Source organism: Camelus dromedarius, chromosome 11, assembly GCF_036321535.1.
Source record: "Camelus dromedarius isolate mCamDro1 chromosome 11, mCamDro1.pat, whole genome shotgun sequence".
Taxonomy (NCBI): Eukaryota; Metazoa; Chordata; class Mammalia; order Artiodactyla; family Camelidae; genus Camelus; species Camelus dromedarius.
The window spans coordinates 42,307,526-42,329,535 of NC_087446.1; positions in this window are offsets into that span (position 1 = coordinate 42,307,526).

Below are 22,010 nucleotides of genomic sequence, written 5' to 3' on the forward strand. Positions count from 1 at the left end.
AAGCTATGCCGCAGCACATGGCAGATGTGTGCCCCGTGACCCGGCATTTCTGCACCTACGCAGACCCAGCAGAAATGCCCATATGTGTCCACCAAAGAGACAGGTGACATAACACTAGTCCTGCCGTGAAAACAGTACTATTTGTAATGGCCCAACTCTGGAGCAAAAAATGGAGTGAAATAGTAAAATGGAGTTTTGAAGATATTGCATGTTCCTATAATGGAAGACGACACAGTACATGAGATGCATGCTCTCCCAGCCCGGGCAATGAGAGGGATGAATTTTACAAACATAATGCTGAGCAAAAGTCAGACATAAAGAAGTATATAGTGTGTGCTTCACCTGTGTAAGATTATCAACGTAAAACGGATCCATGCTGCTAGAAATCTAGCAAGCTCAGAAAGAAACGTAAGCGGTGCCTTGGGCTTCTGATAATGTTATCTTTTTCATCTGGGTGCTGGTTACAGAGGAAGAGTCATTCAGCCGTGTATTTCTATGTTGACTTTTCTGCATGTAATATTTTTTGAAAACCAGCTTCATGCATTAGAACCAGCAACTGAACAGGCAGGCCTCCCATTTACTAAAGCTGCCTGTTACTCTAGGTGGAAACTGTTTCAGGAAGCACCGCTCTAGCACCTGGTTGGGTGGGAAATGGAGGCTTGGGGAGGACAGAGCCATCTGATCATGGCCAGAACGCACCTCGGAGATGCTGCAAGAACAAAAAATAGCAGCAGCCAGGTGTGGAGGGGAGAAGGTGGATAGAAAGCCTCAGGGGCCCAGTATTTGAGGTCACTTACAGCCTCCAGGCAACACTGCCTCCCGTCAGGGGCAGAATGGAGAAGACTCTGCGTCTGCCTCCAGGAGCGCCAGTGCTGTGGGACTGCGCAGGTCAGATTTCTAACCAGATACTGAGGGAGGGAGGATGATCTCTGCTTATAAATTGAATCTGGGAGCTTCGTTACAGAAAGCAATAGAAAAAAACAGCAGAGAGAAGGAAAAAAAAAAAAATATATATATATATATATATATATATATATATATATATATATATATATATATGGGTCTTAAGTAATTTCTAAGGAGCCAGCTGTGGCAGGAACTCTGGCTGACATGCTAGATATAGCCCCCTCAGTCAATGAAACAAGACAGGAAAAGAAGGATGAGAACATCCAGGAGCTGCAAGGCCTGGGCTGGGATGCCCAGGGTAGAGGAGGACTTGCCGCACACCAGGCCTGCGTGCTTTGCAGCACACAGTGCCCACGGCTCTCACAGGGCCCTGAGGATCCCGCTGCCAACACTGGAGTGTGCGGGTGAGGAAAGAAAGAGAAAGAAGGCCACCCTGTTATGTCCTCTTGCTGTGGAAAGGCAGGGAACAGACAAAAATCCGTAGTTGTAGCAAAAGTCCTACTGTATAGCACAGGGAACTAATTATACTCAGCGTCCTGTGATGAACCGTCACAGGAAAGAATGTGAAAAAGAATATGTATATATGTGTATAAGTCAGTCAGTCTGCTGGACAGCAGAAACTAACAGAATATTAGTGTAAATCAACTATACTTCTATAAAAACAAATAAATAAATCTAAAAGAAGAAAAATCTGTAGTTGAAAGCAAAACCCCTCTTAGGTACTGCAGGGGTAGAGGCCGCTTGGAGAAAGTTGGGAAACAATGAGTCGGCCGAGGATTTGCACGTTTCCGGCCTTCTGGGAGCAGGCTCTTGCTAGAGCAAACCTCTAGTCCTCGCCCCCAGAGTCTGGAAAGGCCCAGCGGGAGAAGCTACCAGGAGAGAAGAGACTCGGAGCTGGGGGTGCTAGGGAGGGAGTCTTCCTTGGCCCTGAGAGCCAGCAGCTGTGCCAGCATCCTGGCTTTGGATTCTGCAGCCCCAGGGCGGGAGCCTCCCAGTCATTCCAACGTGTAAGCGTGAGGGAAGAAGTGGGGGTGGGCGGGGGAGTCGCAGAAGAGAACGCAGCCAACCCAAGAGGTTTGCAAGAGGTAGCCCGGCGCACCGGCCGGCTCCGGCCTGCCGCCTCCAGCCTGTCCAGACGTGTAGGCGGCGTGCTGGGGCAGTCGGCGCAGCCCTTCTTCTGCACCCACTCTGTGCAGACAGCTACACGAAGAGAAAGAGAAAACACTCAAGCACTGGCTTGTCCCTTTTCCTGTCTTGGGAGCATCCCAAACAGATCTCTCAGAGGATGTGAAGTTTCCATTTTGTACCAGAGGAGCCGCAGGCAAGGCTGGGGAGGACATTCCAAGCCAGAAGTGCAGCACGTGTCCCCCGTGAGCGTGACGTGCACTGTTCATGGGCTGAGAGCAATCTAGAATAGAGGTGCAAACCCCTGACCATGTCGGGAAATCTACCTGCATCACACTTTCTGAGACAAACAACGATTTAAGAGATGGTAGTTACTATTTCTGAGCCTCCAAGCATGTGCGTTGTGAAGAATAAAAATCCAGGTAAAACTTAGATTTGGGTGGACTACTGCTTTCTAAACAGACACTAAAGGAAACGCGAACTCAAGACCTAGGTTTAGAATGTCCAACATGGCTTACTAGCGACAAGTTTTCAGTGCTGACTTTCAGGAGCCAAAACCCAGGTGCCAACAAGGATGAGGAGAAGACAGTTTCCCTGCCCAGTAGATTCTGTCCGTTTTTAGTAATGTTCACAGGGGATCTTGGAGGCTCCTGACACTATCCAGTAGTTTATGGGAAGATGTTGGCTGATATGAAATATCTGGAGGTACCATTTTTTTTTTAGATAATAAAATTGTGCTTTATAAGACCTCAGAGGCACATGAATTCTGATCCTCAAAGTTCAGAGCTGCCTGGAAGAATCAGGATTGACATTGTTCACTTCCAGTACAGGTGCTACGAGATGTTTAGCATCATCACAGGGTAAGGGCAGAGCCTGAAAAGATCTTTCCTGGCATTCATTGGCCATTTCCCACAAGTCGTACCGAATCAAAGTCTTACAGGCTTAGTGGGTAATTATAGGAGATTTCAGGATAACCATGCCATTAAAGTAAACCCCTTCTCTGACCTGACCCAGGGATAGCAGGCCAGAACTAAAAAGAAAAGAGGCTGGAAGAGGCGTTCCATGGACAAAACAGAAAGCAGGGCTCCATCCTTTTGAACCCTCTGAAAACTGCTGAGGGAATTCCCGTAAGCAGACGGTTAAGGTCTTAACGACCTGTTTCAGCCAGGTGCTTGCACTAGTATCTCCTGATCACGCCTGGTTTAAATCCTTTAGTTTAAACACATTCCTATAGGGAGGGCTTCAGAGCCGAGCGATATCAGGAAGATACCAGGAATGGAGCTAAGTTCTGCCAGCAGAAGTTTGAACTTCGTGAGATCCAATATCTCATTTGCAAGTCAGAACTTTCGGCTCTAAGTTGGTCAGTAAGATACAAGTTCTAGGAGGTGTGAATATGAGGTACAGGGGTGAGCCCCAAACCCTCTCACCTCTGGGCCTGCCCGTGCCAAGCAAGATGTGACAGCTGTAGCAGGTGGTCATTTTAATCGACCATATTTTCAGGACTGATGTTCCCTCTTGCAGCTTCATGGAGAGGATGCCACCTCTCTTGAAGGAGTCAGAGTCAGACGAGACTCCCAAGGCCTAGAGAGATGAGAAAGCTGGGAGTTTTCCAAGGTGGAGTCAATGGTGGTTCTCACCTCCGCTGCTCTGGTAAATGTAACTGCTCCAGCTGGGAGGGACCAAGGGGAAGCCCAGAATAGGTGACAGTCAAAGAAAGAAACCCAGGGCCCCATGTTAGACTAGACCAGAATTTTCTTTAAGTGAATTTGAATTTGACATTGAGATTTGCACACATTAGAACGACTTGACACTGTATCATTAAAATAGATACTGGAGGGGAAAGGTGGGAAGGGATAAATTTGGAGTTTGGGATTAGCAGATACAAACTACTATATATAAAATAGATAAACAACAAGGTTCTAACGTATAGCACAGGGAACTACATTCAATATCTTGTAAAACCTATAATGAAAAAGAATAAATATATGTGCATAGCTGAATCACTATGCTGTACACCAGAAATTAATGGAACACTGTCAATCAACTATACTTCAATTTTTTTAAAATGGGTACTGGAATGTTCTCTACAAAGACATTTTTCCCCAGGAGTATTGTCGTATGGTTCTGAGAGCCTTATAAAGCTTTGAATGGAATATATGAATGTCAGAATGTTTTACACCTTCTGGAAGTCTCTCCTCAGAGGGCAGAACTCTGGTGGAGTGACCACTTACGAGTCCCACCCTAAAAGAGTGGGTGATACTTGAAGTAATAAATTTGAAAATTATGTTTAGTTCTCCAAACTAAAATCTTAAAGCTTATATTATCATCCATGCCTATGCACATTATCCCCGGAATGCTTCTTTTTCTCCTGGGAGTCACCACGAGCTCTCTGTTGTTCTTCAGACAAATGCTACAGCCATTTATTCCTTAATACCTAGCTCCACTCCCCACCCCACTGAAGTTCTTATCTCCCATTTCCATCAAATTTCACGTCATAGGTCCCTTCATCCGATCAGTGAGTTTCTTGCCAAACATCTTTCAAGACCTCCTAGAAGTATCTTGCCAGAAACCTGCTGCCCCATCATTTAAAAATATTTAGCTAACTCTTCATTTTCCATTTTCTCCTTTTGATTCCAACAGTAATCATACCAACCAAAGTGCATGTAACCTGTGTTTCCTAAAGCCTCTCCAGCCTGGGGTTTTTAGAAGGATCATACTAAACCCTTAATTACCCCTCTTAGCTTTCTCTCCCTTCCATGCCCTTGTCCCTGGAGAGAGATCATGGCGGAGAATGACTCCCAATCCAGGAGCCGCTCTCTAGCCAGCAGGAGGCTCTCCTGATCTCCTCCAACCAATTCATCTCAACCGTGCTTTCAAATAGAATCACCCAGGCAACTTAAAAAAAAAAAAAAACTGATGCCTGAGTCCTAACCCACACCAAGTAAGTCAGAAACTCTTAGGCTAAAGCCCTGGGGTTGGTAATTTTCAATACCCTGCAGATGATTCTAATGTGCACCCATGATTGGGAAGAACCCTCGTGAGGCTTGGGGAACCGCGAGCCTTTGCTGAGCGTGCATTTCCATCCAGGTGTCAGCCCACGCAGTCATGGCACCGGGGTGTAGCACCGGGACTCTCCAACCCAGCCAGTCAGATTCTCCCACCCACTGCTTCCTGCCTTTTCTGCCTCCGCCGCTCTGTGAGGCAGGGCTTCTGTCACTAAAGAGACTTCTGAGAACACAGGGATGCTCTCTGCTTCTTTCATGAATTCCTCTGCAAATTTCTGAGGAGTTAGTGCTTCAATCACTATCATTCATTCAGAAAATGTAAATCACCTTTTTGATTTGAGTTCATCATTTCCCATTTTCCCAAGGTGATTCAGAAGCTCAGAGCCCACTGACAAAGCATGAGTAGATGGCTGGGGCTATGGACACACCTCACCATTCCATTCGTGGCAGGACGCACCTTGAGACGTCACAGACAATGGCAACAGCAATAACAAAAATCAGTGTTTGTCCAGTTATGAAAAAACAGAGGCCTGTCTCTGAAAGCACATTTTCATTTCTCTAGGTTTCAAGCAGTGTTAAAATGCACCATCAGTTCTAACCTTGTTTGCATTCATCTTCTTTTCAGAAATTGCACATTTGTTTTCAAAGTGCTGGGTTGGAGCATTTTGCTGCTACGTGGAAATCATGACAACAGTCATACTCAGGACATAAAATACACCTGCACGTAGAGCCCATGCAGTTTTTTTCATGCAGTTTTAATATCTGCTAACCCACTGATAAATGCCCTGGAAGGAGCAGTACAAGAACTAGGACGGAGAGCCCCTGAGCTGGCCAATGTTCACTTTCTAAGAATCGTCACCTTCTATGGTTGATTAGTACCCTCACCAGCCATCTCAGCAGAGGTTAAATCATTTATTCACTCACTCACTCATTCATTCAGTAAACCTTTCCTTCGATGTCTACTGTGTGCCAGGTACTGTGCTTTGAGTTGGGGCCCCCACGTCCACAGCCCATCATGTAAACAGATAATGCCCTGTGCCAATACTTTTCCTCTACCTGCTGTGCTCTTCTCCCATCTCTCTGTCTGGATAAATTCTACTCAACCCTTGAGATCTTGACTAGGATGTCACTTAATCTAGAAAAACCCTCCTTGATGCTTCAAGTCAGGGTTAGTTGTCCTTTCTACGTACTTCCATGGCACTCAGTGCTTACTCCTAGCTTAGGACTTTGCACTTGGCCTTCACACTTTGTCTTTTAGTTCCTTGTTTACACATCTGTATTCCCTCACTAGACAATGAGCTACTTAAGGACAAGAGCCATGTCACACCCATCTCTGTACCTTCAGTGACTAGCACATAACAGGAACTCAATAGGTACAGTTGAATAAATAAGGAATGAGTGACAGATATTCACAGGGTATTCTGAGAACACAGAGATGCACCAAAAGAGACTTCCTGTTAAAGGTGGCTGGCTGCTAAATGAACTCATAAATGGTAGGTTCAAGTGGTCCAGACTTGGGCTGGTTGGAAGGTGGAAGCAGAGTTTTCTATGCTAGAAAACTCCCAGCATGATGGTGTTGACAGAGTACAAAACGGGAGGTAGGGCAGAGTAGAAGGCAGCTGGAACAAGGGCCTGGGGGGACAGGTTCTGACAAATGTCCTCATCTAAATGAACGAACAGATCTGAGGAGTCCCAGGAGCTGACCTCCAGGAGTTACACACTTGTTTCCAGCAGATGTAATCGTCCCTAAGACACACACCTCACCGAAAATCCATCTCTGATACAAGAAGCATTTCCTGTCCTTCCCTGTGTGAGTTCCAGTGCACAGGGGCGGGGGGCGTGGAGCTCCAGAGGGGAGCTGCCAGATCAACAGCTTAATACTCATAGAAGGTTGCTGTCCCTTACTACAAAGTATGGGTAAGACAACTCATCAAATGTGATGGGCCCACCTTTCCTCTGCTCAGCCTTTTCCTAAAACTTAGTTCTTCCTGTTCAACTGGGCAGGCCTGGAAAGAGCATATCGCCTCATTTCTCCTTACTCCACTGGTTTTACTACAAATTCAATGATTTAATCATTTACAGCCAATGCAGCCAATTTAAGATAACCCCAGATTTTCAGGAAACCCACTTCTGTTTTAAGAAGACCAGCGATAGGATTCAGTCCTTCATTAATTAATTCAACCATTTGACAAGTACTTTCTGAGTCGGGCACTCTGCTGGAGTCTGGAGATTCAAAGATGATGAGACACGGTCCCCACCCTTTTAGGGCTCACAATCCAGTGGAAGAGCTCTAGGACATGGAAATCACTTACGTGGGGGCTGTGCTGAGGCCACTGTTTACCTGCCTAAGCCAGTCCTTCTTGAAATGTGGTCACCTGCGAACTGCTTAGAAATGCACAAGCTTGGGCCCCCTTCCCGATCTTCAGAATCAAAATTCAGGAAGTGGAGCCAGCAACCTGGAACTCTGGTCAAAGCTCTACATTGACTCACACCAGGCCTGTCTGGAGGACCCGCTAGCAATTTCCAGCCTTCCTCTCCACAATCCCCCTTCTCTTCTCAGGGGGACTGCTGAGAGTAATAGGGAACACCGATCCAGAGTGCCCCTACCCACAATGAAGTAAACGGCCACACCGGACACTTCTCCCTAAAACACAGAGATGGATGGTTTGGTGATATGGACTAGAGTGGCCCGTATCGTTTCCGTGTCAACATAGAAGGAATCAGAGAGAGTAATGTCATCCCTGGCCCCATCCTGCTCTCTACCGCTTGCGGGGGTTGGGGAGACCAGCTTGGCTGGTCAAAAAAGAAGCAGGAGCCCCAGAGTTATTTCAGTGCGTGGGAATGGAAATGGGATAAAGTGAAATAATAAACAACTTGACTGCTTAAGAAAACAAAGGCAAGGGGGAGGCTCCCCAGCTGAGCATGTGAGTTCTGCAACCCTGGGAGTAGTTCAAAACAGAGTCAAGCCGATTGCTTTGGCTTCTGGAGTTCTAGTAAAACAGACCTTGCTGCCGGCAGACGGTTCTGAGCTCCTGGCCGTGTTTGTTTGGCTTATTGCCACGTGTCATTAGTGACCTATTTTCACTGCAGAGAGCGCAGCCATGTCTGCAGGCCCCTGAATCAGCGGTTTCTCCGCCACTCACTAGCTCCAGGCTGGCAAAGCTGATACCAGTGTCATGGAAAGTGCCACTCCTGCACTCTCCCCAGAGGTGGGGAGGGCACCATTTTGTTAGTGTCGCCTTTGCCCCAAGGCTGCCCTGAGAGCCCAGCTGTCCTGTCGCCTCCAAATAAGCGGCTGAACTTGGAATTATCTTGGCCTAATAATCAGGACTAAAAATAACCCCAAACTGCCTGGGCTTTGCTTAATTCCTACCCAGGTGGGAAAGGTAGTTTTTTTTTTTTTGTTTGTTTTAATCTAGTTGCAAAACCCTATTTTGTAAGGCTTGGGACCAAAATATGAAAATAATTATCCAACATACCAGTTTGGGAGACAATTCACAGTTAATCTGTCTCTCTCAAAATAAATAAGTAAAAAAATAATAATGCAGCCTGTCAAACTGCACACTGACTTGAAACATCAATTCTTGGTGGATATTGAAAGGGGCCGGGAATTGTACTCAGAATCTTCTAAGAATCCCCTCAAACAAATACACGGAAAGAAAACAGCCATTGGTTTGAAGAGCAGCAAAAGATGGCCTGTTGCCAGGCAGATTAGGCAGGGAGCGGAGGACGCTCCACAAGGGGGCGCTCTCCCCGCTCGTCCTTCAAGCCGAGGGCGCCGCGTTTCTCGGCCCTGGGGCTGCCCTGGGCTTTGCCCGCCGCAAACCGCGCGCTCATAAGAGCGAACGCGCAGTGTCCTGAGGAATGCCGCTCCTGTGACAGCTTCCAGGCTGAGATCATCAGGCAGATGTTATCTCTGCGCCATCCGAGAAGCAACTTCCAATGAAAGGAAACCAAACAACACATTCCAAATAAAAGGGAAAAAACAGATACATCTAGACTGACTTCTCTCCGTGGCGATCCATCATAGTGTGCTCATTTTCTTGATATGTTAATGATAAGAAGACGGTAAGATGAAATGAAAGTACATTTATCACAGTGATGGTGTCTGGCCCAAAGTCAGAAACAGGCATGGCACCAACCCCACAGTGACAAGGGCAGAGCCAGGTGTCTTTCAGGGGTCCTTCACCCTCACTGACACTTCTCTCTCCTTCTGGGTACAACTTCACGTCACTCCCCAAGCAGCCCCACTAGGCTACACCCCAGGGGCCATTTCTTCCTGCTCTGGTCCCTCCTCCAGTTGAAACTTACTTATCTCACCTCCTCAAAGACATTCAGGGATGACTAGCTGGGGAACAAAAGAGTAGATTTGCTCCATCTAGATACAAATGAAGGATTAGAATCAAGGTATATGAAACCCTTTGTGGGTTATAAAAAGCTGTATAAACGTAGTGAGTACCCATCCCTGGAGCCGTCAATCATTAATAGCTTGCCAGGGTAGACAAAGAGAGGAAGGAAAGTTGAATCTGTTTATTATTATTACTATTATTATCAATTCATATTTCAGCAGAGAATCACTCACTTTCCTCTTGGAGAGAACCTATGAGTCTATGAATCCGTCTCTAGTCACAGGTTACCAACGTTACGAGTTGAATGTTTGTGTCCCTTCTCCCTACCCTGCAACATGATGATATTAGGAGGTGGGGACTTTGGGAACTAATTAGGATCAGAGGAGGTCACGAGGGCAGAGCACTCATGAATGGAATTCGTGCCCTTATAAGCGGCTCGAAAGAGCTTACTGCCCTCTGCTCTACGCCATGTGAGGATACGACGACAAGTTGGCAGTCTGCAGCCCAGAAAAGGACTGTCCCCAGAACCACCACGCTGGCAGCCTGATCTCGGATTTCTGGCCTCAGGAACTGTGAGAAATACATTTCTGTTGTTTACAAGCCACCCAGACTGTGGCACTTGTTACTGCAGCCTGAGTGGACGAAGACATCCAGCTGGCCTTGACCCAGAAGAATGTTCCTAAAGATAAACGTTCAGAGATTCCCTGTAAAGATTTCACTGTGAGAAATTATCACAGACTTGTGAAAATTTGGAAACTCTAGATATTCCACATAGAGAGGTTTAATTAAACCTCTCTATATCATGAAATACTATGCATCCACTAAAATGACATAGAAGAACATGTAATAATGTAAAAACAAGAGTCCATAATAAGGAATTAACAGAGAAAAAAGTAATATCAAACAATGCATGTAGTTGCTGACATTAAAACATGGGCACACATGCACACACAAGTCATGTGGCATCTATACAGAAGAGTCCAGAATACATATCAGCAAGTGTGTCGACAATCTAAGAAGGATGGAATTATGGGTTGCTTTAACTTGATACTTTGGGCTTCTGTTGATTTTCTACTCTTCTATAGAGAACATCTATTATTTGGGTAATATGAAAAAAAACCAATAATAGTTATATATATATATAAAAGATCCTAAGCTCTAGAGAAGGCTGGTGGGAGAGCTCTGAGGCCAGGGATCTCCAAGGACACTCCGCACGGCTATAGACGAGGCACCAGGGCCCAGAGCTCTGCCCCGCTGGGACCTAATCTAATATGACTCTGGCCCTTGTCTGAGATTTCTGTTCAGGCAGCTCTACTGTGCCTGCTTCTTGGATGAGGCCTGAGTCAGAGATGGAGGAGGAATTGGTCTCTGGAGTCTGAGCGGAGGAACACATCACACCAAAACCTAACACATGTTCAGTCTCAAGCCAATGGGGGGCTAGTGGGGGACTTAGCAAGACAATGATTCTGAAGAAGGAAGAGGGTCTCCAGAACACCACAAATGTGTGACCTCTCAGGTCATCGCCTTTGACATGGGCTGGGCAAGAATCATTAAGAATAAGAGGAGAGCTATGGTAGTTGGTGCAGAAACAGACGCTCTTCATCTGGAAGTATGTCACCCCTCCCTGAAATTATCTAATAGACTTTATTATAATAATGTCTTTTTCCTACTCAGTGGGAGTCAGTCAATGTGTAAGGAGAGTCCTGAAGGTCACTGCTTACAGTATTAAAATTCTAGCAAGTACCCCAGGTCCTGGGCTTGGAAATGCATGCACATCTCCTCATTGAAATAGCTGATTTAATACTGTTAGTTCCAGCCCGTGTCATCTGGGTAGAGCTCAGGTCTAACGAAGCCTCGGGAGCTGGTTTTATTCCCGTCCAGGCTTGTTAGCTTCAGAGAGAGAATTTTCCCCACAGCCACAAAACTCTGCTCCACTGCTCTTAACCTAGATATGTCACAAGGAGCACGAGGCTTCATCACTCCTGGGAAAACGAACTAAATCCTGGTCCCACTGAGACAGCAGCCTTGGGCTCCTAGAAACAGGTTTTGGGGGAGTGACCGGGGAAGGCTAGGGGTGAAGTTTAGATTGGCAAAAATGAGGCAGAGCAGGGACGGGAGAGGTAAAAATGTGACGACTTCTAACTGGCTAGGTGGCTGAGACAGTCACTGACAATTAAGGGGGGAAGAGTACAAGAAGGCAATGAAAACACCTAGAAGATGAGACCAGAGGGAACAGAGAGATTTTTCTGCCCCTCTTCAAAAGAGCAGCCTTCCTCCTTCCTCTCTCTGTGCTGCCCATACCTCCTGTTTTACTTCCATCAAAGCCCTTCGCACCCCAGGTCACTGTCACGTATTTGTCTTTGTCCCTTAGCAAGCTTCAAGCTTCACATGGGCCAGAGCCATTTCACTTGTCCCTACGGTGAATAGCCTGGCTCCCCCAAGCCCAGCACCCTGCAGCCTCATAGTGGATGCTTAGTAAGCATGTCATAAAAAGCAGTGAGTGAATGAACGATGCATACAAAGATTAACCCTGAGGAAGAAATGAGCAGCCTATCCTGAGGAAGGTGGGCCGGGCACAGAACTTGGAGGAGGTCAGAGTCAGCCCCTTGGGTGGACGGCAGGGGCAGGTTTTAAACAAGGAGGCCAGAAGAGCAAGCTTACTTGTCAGTAAGACCAATGAGCCTCTGGAGTCGAGTTGGCCTAGAAAGCTTATGTATTTGCAGCACCTGGTTTGCTTCATATGAGCTACAGAGTATTTTCTTCTGTGTTTTATACCTTTTAACTTAATTTTGTGGGAAAAGCAACTACCGTGTAGTTCAGATACTCCGAGGGCTAAAGAGGGTATGTAAAGCGAAGGGCGGAGAGGGGCTGGGCTGTCCGGCCTCTTAAGATGGCAGTTCCCTTGCTCTCTGTACACCTCCCCCCAGCTCAACCAGCCTCTGCTTCGCCCACACCCTAAGTGCACGTGCTTGCCCCCTGCCCTGGTTACTGATTGCTCCAATCCTCAGGCCAGAACAGCCCCACCTGCTAGTTAATTAAAGGGAAGCATCTGCTCTTGTGATGGTCGTTAACCTGAGGGGCTGTGTGCTGCTGGTTTCCCTGGTAACTGATAAGCCAAACTGACGTCAATTCCCCCTATAAATGGTAGCCTCCCTCTCCCCAGAGCAGTGAAGACTGCTGCCGTGTCCTACTGCCATCTGCCTGCTTGGTGGGGGGTCACTCCAGGATCCTTTTGCTTTGGACATGTGAGAGCCCCTGCCCAATGGACCACTGATGTCTCTGAGGCTGCCTCTGGGCTCTTTCTTGGGTCTTGAGGCTAGGCAACCCCAAGGCTTGCAGGTGTGCAGGGTGCAACCCAATAGGGGCCATGTCACCAGCAATTTCCTTTAGGTACCTGGGGGGAACTGATATAAAAATGCACTTGTTGGATGTGACATTGCAAGAAGGATAAGTCTTAACATCTGGTAGATAATCTTCCTGTCTGAAGCCTGCTTCTCTTTCTCCTCATCATTGATTTGTAAAGGGAGTTTTCCCATTCCCCATCCTTCTTAAGACCGTGGGTCCAAACGAGGAGGCTGGTCTGTTCACACATTCGCAGGTATCCTTTCTTAAATGGACATTGCATTAGTCCCATTATAAGTTTCCAGAGTAAAGTCTGAGTCTGAAGATTTAAGGTCATGATGTCTATTATTAGTAGTAGTTAAGAGGAATAATTGTGTGCTAATTTGGGCTTCAGTAAGCATTGTAGACCCAGATCACAACAAAGGTTTTAGAGGCTTAACTAAAAATAGGGGTGACTAAGGAAGGGCGGTGAGTTGCAACCAGCTGTACAATCTGCCTTATTCTCTTTGCTGGAGAAAGCCCTGCAAAGGGGGGAAATCAGCAGAGAAGAAATTAACCTACATTTTGGAATGTAAATTGGTGCAGTCACTGTGGAAAACAATGCAGAAGCTTCTAAAAACTAAAAATAGAACTATCATATGACCTGGCAATTCCACTCCTGGGTATATATATATATCCCCCCAGGAAAAACAAAAACACTAATTCAAAAAGATACATGCACCCAAATGTTGACAGCAGCATTATTTACAATAGCCAAGATATGGAAGCAACCTAAGTGCTCATTGGCAGATGAATGGATAAAGAAGTTGTGGTATCTATGCAAACTGGAATACTTCTCAGCCATAAAAAAGAACAAAATTTTGCCATTTGCAGCAACATGGATGGACTTAGGGGGCATTATGCTAAGTGAAATAAGTCAGACAGAGAAAGACAAATACTGTTACTTATATGTGGAATCTAAAACATACAACAAACCAGTGAATATAACAAAAAAAGAAGCCTTACAGATATAGAGAAGAAACTAGTGGACCAGTGGAATGGGGAGGGGCAACATGGGGGGAAGCGGTTGTTATGGGATTATATGAAATCATCTGTGTGAACTTTTTGAAAATTGTAAATCATTGTATAATTTAAAGATTCTAATCCAAGTTAAAAAAAAATAGCCCACATTCTTAAACCTGTGGACACCTACTATGAGATGGTTTAGAGAACAGAAAACCATCCTGGGAATCTAGACACTCAGTGGCTCTCAACGTCAGCCAAGCAAACCCGGGCTTCTCAGCAAAGGGGGATGAGCCTTTTCCATCCTCACACTTGATGTTCCTGTAACGGGGATGCTCTGTGTCAGATCCACCTATGGCAGAGCCTTGTCCTTGCATACTCTTCCTCCAGGAGGCCTTCCCAGATATGCCCCCTCCGCGGGCATTTTCTAATGAGTCACTGTTTCGCTCACCATCCAAAGCTGTCCTGTCCTTGTATTTGTTTGTTTATTTGTTTGTTTTATTGACTGCATTGTCTCACTCCATATATAAGTTCCCAGGGACCCCATGTCTTTTGTTCACTGCTTTATTACAAGCACTTAAAACAGTGTCTGGCACATAGCAGGCCCTCAGTCGCTGCGTGCTGAATTTATGAATGAAGGGATGAGTGGCCTGAATCGGAGGTTCAAGATGGCCATGGGAAAAGTGCTTCCCATCACTAACAGGGCAGGTCCCTTCCCTGCCCATTTTCTAAAGGTAGGGAAGCAGGGAACAAAGTGGCTGTTTATGTCATAGGAAAAGCCCTCTATTCCCACACTGAAGCACTAACGTTCCCGCCCACTCTGCACTCCGGCACGTGGGTGGACTCAGCCGAAGGCAGCTGTGGAGCTGAGAGGGGACGGGGAAGGGCAGGCAGTCAGAATGAACAAACTGAGCAAGTTACCACTATGACCTAAAGCAGGATGTTTACCTAGGGCTCCCAGACGGCAGGGATGGCTTTGTCTTACCATTTGGGTGCAGTGGGAAGATTTCATTAAAATCACTGAAAAGCTCTGGGAACTTACTCAGTTCTTCGGAAGGACTGCTGTCCATAGGAAGGTGCTGAGGAGGGGACACCCACAAGCTCAGACAGCTTGCATTGGTGGTTTTGCACGTATCCATGCAGCCTTCACACCGCGGCCCCTCCATTCATAGCGCGCGCTCTAGGGACCCGCTCTGTCTTAGGTCGCCTGCCTCTGTCCGCAGGCATCCGTGCTCTAGCCTGCTTCTCTCTGAGCCCGGTGTCCAGGAGAATAACTGATGGTGTTCACCATGCTGTTGAACAGTATGAAGCCAATGCTTTATTTCTGCAATCACTTTCATTTAAATAGGATGTGATAGTCTAAAGAGAGGGGTCGGGGGGAGGCTTTCTAAGAAAAATAACCCTCCCACATATCTGTTTACTACTTTATACCACTGACAAATATCTTTCACACACACCATCTCATTTTAATTTTAATCCTCATTGTTGTACTTACTGTTAAAAAAAAAAAAACCACACACATATTTTTCCATCCTCATTTTAAAGAAGATTCTAAGGTCAAAACCGGAGAAGGACTCACCCCTCCCGCAGGTCACAGAACCGGGAGGACCCTGGGCTCCTCCTCTCCACAGGCGGCATTAAAAGGCAAATTTCTAGCAAAAGAACCAAGGTTGGCACCCTCTTACATCACAACCCAGTTGTCTCTAGGGAAAGATTTATGTAGATACAAGAAGATCCTATTTGATAGTTTTGTTGCATCTGATTAGGATCCATGGCTAGGTGTGCTCCACATGGTGCCTGGCACAAGGGGCAGTTACTGAATGGTGGGAAGAAAGAAGCGGGGAAAGAAGAAACGCAGAAAGTTCTTCTGTTTGAAGGGATGGGATTGGCTACAGAGCACACCCACCCCAACCCTCCTTATGAGAACAGGATGATAACAGAGACCCAGGACTGTCACTCAGCAAACAGAATTTCGGAACTGACAGGAGGCTGTCATGAGCTGTAAGCTTTGTTTGCCAAGTTTCCATGTCCCACTGCGGCTGCAGGGACGTTGGGGTGTCTGCCCCGATCATCAGCTGATCTGAACTCACATTCTCATACATGAACATTCAAAGCAAATACTTTCTGGACTAAAAATAAAGTACACATAAAAGTCTATTTAAACAAATTAGTCTTCTTTTGGGAGCTAAAAAGGATGGGAGAGGAGCAGCTGACATGCTGTGGGACTAGGGGAACTGTGGACAGTCTCTCTTTCATCCTCAGAATTTTCAAGTTGAAAACGCTCTGGGGAGACACTTCCTTCCTGTGGGTACAGGCTGCACCTGCCCTTCCCCTGTGGCTGTTAGTTTTGAATTTCTATTTCCCCACTTTCTCTCTCTCTCTCTCTCTGCCTGTAAATGACTTACTTATTTAATACATAAAATAGTAAAAGTATGGCGGAGCAGATAGGAGAGGCTGAAAGGTGTCCCAGCCTGGAGTCAAAGAAGGAAACTTACTATTTAATGTTAGGAGGTGACCGTTAGGTCTACAGAATCACCTTCTTCCTTTTTCTCTGGCCTCCATCACACTTTCATTCCTCCCTTCACTCATTGTCAGGCACATGGGTACAAATATGAATAAGAAATCATCCTGCTGTCAAGGAGCTCTAGTCAAGGAAGAAGGAGCAGGCATGGGGGGCAGTGGGGGGAAGTGCAGGAAGGAAGGCAGAGGCTGGTGGAGACAAGACCCCAAGGGCCTCATGTGCTGCTCTAAGGAGTTTGCACTTGACCCTGCAGGTCAGAATTTCTGAACTGTGTCGATCAACATTCAAAGAAAGAATTGATTCGATATTCTTAGTATTGACAACTTATTTTTATTACAACATTATTTAGATATATAAAAACAGAAGCCAAGTATAACTTCCCAATGTGTTTATATATATAAGAGTTAAACACATACAATAAAACCGAAACAAATGTACAAAGTAAAACCCAATACAAGGCATATTAACAAAATTCACTTAGTGCAATGGAATTTGCATTATTATTTCAGTTATTGTTAAACAGAAACCAAATGGCTACTGGCGTGTGAACACGGCCCTCACTAAATGTCTCTGTTATTTTATTTTATTTTCTTGTTGTTTTTGGTGGGGAGGTAATTAGATATAATGGATTAAGTTTATTTATTTATTTTAGGGAAGTACTGGGGATTGAACCCAGGACCTTGTGCATGCTAAGCACACACTACCACTGAGCATACCCTCCCCTTGTCTCTGCATTATTTCAAGTGCAGCATGTGCTAAGTAATGACTCAACCCTTCCAGTCCTTTCTAGTCAGCCTAGGGTGGAACTGCCATGGAAAGTGACTGTGGTAGTGTCACGTGGCTGTCACGCCCCTTGTCTAGGCATCAAGTTCATCTGTTCTTTTCTCAATCACCCAGGACAATAAAAATAGGGCTCCTCGGCTTCAGGTTGCAAGTGGTCATCAAATGGCCTAGAAGCTACATCTATTTAGATTTTAAACTGTCCTTGAAATTAAAAAAGGATTCGTTTTAAAAGTCCTAGAGACCCCCATCAGCCCCAAGAGGATGTTACTGAAGACCATAGTCTGAAGTTTGGGCAAAAACTACGTAAGTGTTTGGGAACACCATTGACAGATTTTGAGCAAGGACATATCACAACCAGATTTCCACAATAGGGCAGTTACTCCAGAAGCAGCAGTGTTCTAGGAGAGAGGCATGAGGAGTGAGGAGGCCACATGGGGAGACAACTACAAACCTTTAGGTAAACGAAGACGCACAAAGACAGGACGCGTGACGAAGTATAAGAGAACAGACCAGAAATGTCAATAAAAGGCAGGATCTGGAGAACGCAGGGGCTGGTCACAGAGGCAGGGAAGCAGCAGGGGTGTTCCCAGCTTAGGTGATGCTGTTAAAACCCTTGGGAAATAAAGAAGATGAGTTTAGTGTCAGACATGGCCGCTTGGGGGAGGCTGTGCACTACTGGGGCACAGACAATCACATCCAGCAGGTTAAAACGGAAGAGAAAAGCTTCTGGGTGAGGCCGACGTGCTAGGATGGCCAAGTGGTCACCAGCCTACAAACTACAACTTCTATGTCCAAGGAAGTCTCAGTGCCCACTCCCCCAGATGCCCAAATAACGTTTCTCCTGCCTCCTGGTCACCATCCAAAGTTCCACCCTTAAGGACCATAACTCCAATAATCTAACTTAATACTCTGATACTATTTCAAGCACAAAATTTTAGGAGTCTGACACACTGATGAATGACCTGGACCCTGGAATGCGGTGGTGGACAGAATGTGGAATTTGCAATCATTCAGACATGGCTCCAGCCCCTACTCCATCACTTTCTAGCAATGAAATCTCAGCAAGTCGCTTTCAGTGTCTTCCTTTTGGTAAAACAGGGTGACAAAACCTATCAAAACTATTTAGAAGCGTTAAATAAAGTAATGCTTTACGATGTCCAGCACATCTTGGTCCGTGACTCGTTCCCATTCTCCTAATATAATGGCTAAGCCCGTGGACAACGTCAGACTTCCTGGGTTCCAATCAGGCTCTCCCATGTTCTAAGGCTATGACCTTGGGTGAGCAACTTCTCTGTTCTCTGTAACAGAAGGATGGTGACATTCTCCAGTGCGTAGAATTGTTGGGGTAACTCATGGAGTCAACGTACACAAAACTCTGAAAATCAGGTGTCTTGCACAGACCATGCTGTTATCATCGGAGTTACTCCTTGCTCTCTTCCACCAATTTAGTCTGAGATCCTCTCTTAGTTATCATCTTGTTGGAAGAAGAGAGAGAAACAATGTGATGCTGGGCACCTGACCCACTGAGTGTGAGGCCCCATGGGAAGAGGAGGAAGAGGGAGGCTCAGAGCCCTCAAGGCACTCTTTGCCTGTTTCTCAATTTTGTCCAAGACAAGCCAAGGTCTGCAGAGCCCCAGGGAGGGAGATATAGAAGGACTGAAATTAAAAGCCCTGTGATGACATGGAAAGATTATCGTCAGATGTCTGGCCAAGAAGGCGGCCACGCAGGTCTGGGTCCTGAGTTCTTAGGGGCTCTGACAACACTCAGTGTTTTCAGTGAATTTGATTTTTCACTTATCAGTGATTAGATGCCCCAATTATGCTGGATTTTGCTCCAAATTGGGAAGAGAAAAAAAAAAAAAAGAAAAATCCTCAAACCAACTTGTATTTTCCGAGGGCTAACCCCAGAGAAGTTAGCACTAAAGTTAGAAGCCTGCTAGGAGCAGGGGCAGTGAGCAAACAGATTTTTCTGATACATTTGGCATTACAATGTCCAGTTCCTGACCCTAATCAACCAAAGGTCATGAACAAACTAGTTCCTTTAAAATGTTGTGAAAGACACTGCTGCGTATTTTTCTCTGTGGCCCCTCTCACTTGGAATACAAATGCAGCCTGGCTCTTCCAAGGTTTTGCTCACAGCAACTTCATCACAGCATCTGGTGATTTGCTGCCTCCATCAGGATAAGGGAAGAATATGTTTTACTACATTTCAGTGTAGTTAATGCTGGGATAGTGCAGTGACTTCTGGGTCACAGTGGAACAGAGGGGTCTACTGGAGATGAACATGTTATTTATTTGGGTACAAATATAATTAAGCTTTTCCTCAAATCAAAAAGACACAAAGGAGTAATGCCAAAAGAGCTCCGTCTTTGGGGAAAGGCAGGTATTAGATCCAGTTCCAGGTCTGCCAGCTGCACAGTGTGATTCAGGGCAAGTCACTTAACCCCTCGAGTTCACTGGCCTCGGCTATGAAGTGAGGACTGCACTGCCTACCCCATAGGCTGGTTGCATACCCCACCGTGGTCCGCCTCCGACTCCTGCCTCAGTTCTAGCCACTTCCTCCAGTTCCGTCCTCTCCAGTTGTATCAGGCCCCCCAGGGATCCCTCTTCCTCTGGTTTTTGCTCAAGTTGAGATTCATCTTCCTGGAAAAACCACCTCCCCATTTTCCCAGGCTGACAGCAACTCATCCCACCGGCCTCCCTAAGGAGGCCATTCCTCCAGGAAGTCTTCTCGTCACCATGTCCCCCAGTTAACGTCTAGGTTGTACGCCCTCTGATGAGCCCAGAGCACCTGTGCAGGGCCTGTCACAGCACTTACAACACCACCGTGTTGATTTTCGAGGTCATCCCCCTGGCCTGGGGACTCTGTCAGCAGAGGTCCTGTCTTTCTAATGACATGGTATCCCCAGGGCTTAGTGCAAGACCAGACACATATGAAGCCTCCAATATAGATTTGCAAAGTGAATGACGACTGGTAAGTGTTGTTCTTTTGCTATTTGTATGGTCCTCGGCTGAAAGTTACTGCACAGTTAGAACACGGAGCATTCTCAGGGCTATTTTTGTAAGTCGCTGTGCCTAACACCTGCACTTGTCCTCATGGCCAGACCACCCTCCTCTAGCCCAGACTCCGCCTCCTCCTTGAAGTGGCTACTGCTGGCTGTCCTTTCGAACACCATCTGCTGCCCACCTGTGATACCTCAGGATCCCAAACAAGGCTGTTGCCTGGCCTCCTCCTGTCCTTGCTGATCCAGCAACCCCTCAATCCCATTTCTGCCAAATCCCACTCAGTGGGTTACATAAGATTCACTTTGACTTGCTCTCTTTGAAATCGTGCGACCAAGCAACGGCCTTATTGATCTTCAGTGAAGAAAGATCAAACCAAGCACCCTCCTTTCACCCCTCTCCTCTTGTACAGGTCGGATTCTCTGAGAGCATATTGGAAGGGGGATTGACTTTACACCCCTCCTCCACTTGGAACTTGGTCCTGAGCACCCTGTTTTCCTCCCCTCTCTGCCACGGACCCCTGCCCCTGCCCCGTCCGTCTCCATCGGAACTCCCGGACACCATTCTTCAGTAGGCACCTCTCCCTTCCGTGCGCTCAGGCGAGGGGCTGATGTGGCCGCACTTCAGTCAAGTGCCTGGGCCTTTCATCCTACACTGTGTCACTGCAAAGGAGTAGAGATGTGTCCGTCTTGTCTAAGTAACTGAACAGTTTAAGAAACCAGCAACACATTTTCCCCTTACAGAACTTAAATCTGTGCACTGCTTATGATTCTTCCCTTGTCCTAAGGGAGAACTATCCAAAAGGGAGACTTTCCCATGGGGTTTCCATCATGGGCACAATCCTGTTCCAAAAGAGGCTCTCACATCTCCTTGTTCTTCCCACTCTACAGAGCAATGACACCTAGCTGAGAAAACCTAACTCTCTACAGAGAAGACCTGGTCCTGACCCAAAAGCCATCCCCTGCCTCGTGGTACTTTTCCCAAAGTCTGAGTCATTCAGCCTAGGGAAACTCAGAAGAGCTGTATCAGAAGTCAGCACTGGGGGACACCCTGATCCCTCAGTGAAGTCCGGCCCTGGAACAGAAGAGCACTGTGGTTACATGCAGACGCTCTGGAGCCAGGAGACCAGGGCTTGAAAATGGCTCCAGTTTGCCCAGCTGTGTGACCCTCATGTACCCTCATTAACCTCTCTGTACCTCAGCCTCCTTATCTGAGTTATAGTGTTAAAAATAGTGAGCCTTTCTGAGTGGTGAGGTTTTAAAGAGTTAAAACACATACAGAACAGAGCTTAGCAAAGAAGTGCCCTATAAATTTTACCTGCAGGTATATATGGTTTCCCACCAGTGTCGACATGTCTGTGACTTTTTCTGTTTATCTAGCAAGTAATTGTTGAAGCAGACATACACACCTTCAGAGACATCTTCTGAGAACAAATACGAATCCCCAGAGATAGTACAATCTGGGAATGTGTTTCTGAATGACTCTCGGGGAAGACTCAAAGTGGGGTCACCACAGAAAGTTCACTCCTTATGAACTTCTGATTTACAGATTTCCATTAGGTGCAAGTGAAATTTTTCCCGCTGTCTGCATTTTGCCCGAAGCCCCTAAGGCAAAAACTAAGTAGAAAGTATCTCCCTCTTCAATCCTACAGGGACCCGCTGGGTACCAAAATTCACTGAAAGGCAGCCAAGCTGGTCTTTCCCTTCCAGGCTATGTAAAAGGACACTAATCCAGGCTGCTGGAAGTCTAGAAAGGAAGACGAAGTGTGTTTGGGGGTTCTGATAATATTCAGCTTTTTATTATTATTGAAGTATAGCCAGCCTGATACAGGAAAAAGAATGGGGGCAAAAGGATGGCCGTATCTCAGGCCTCAGTTGAGTCCCTGGGATGTGCCCCGCCAAGTGTGGGTCCTTGGCTTCATGCAGTAAGGAATTCAAGAGCGAACCACAGTTGAGTAAAAGTAGATTTATTCCG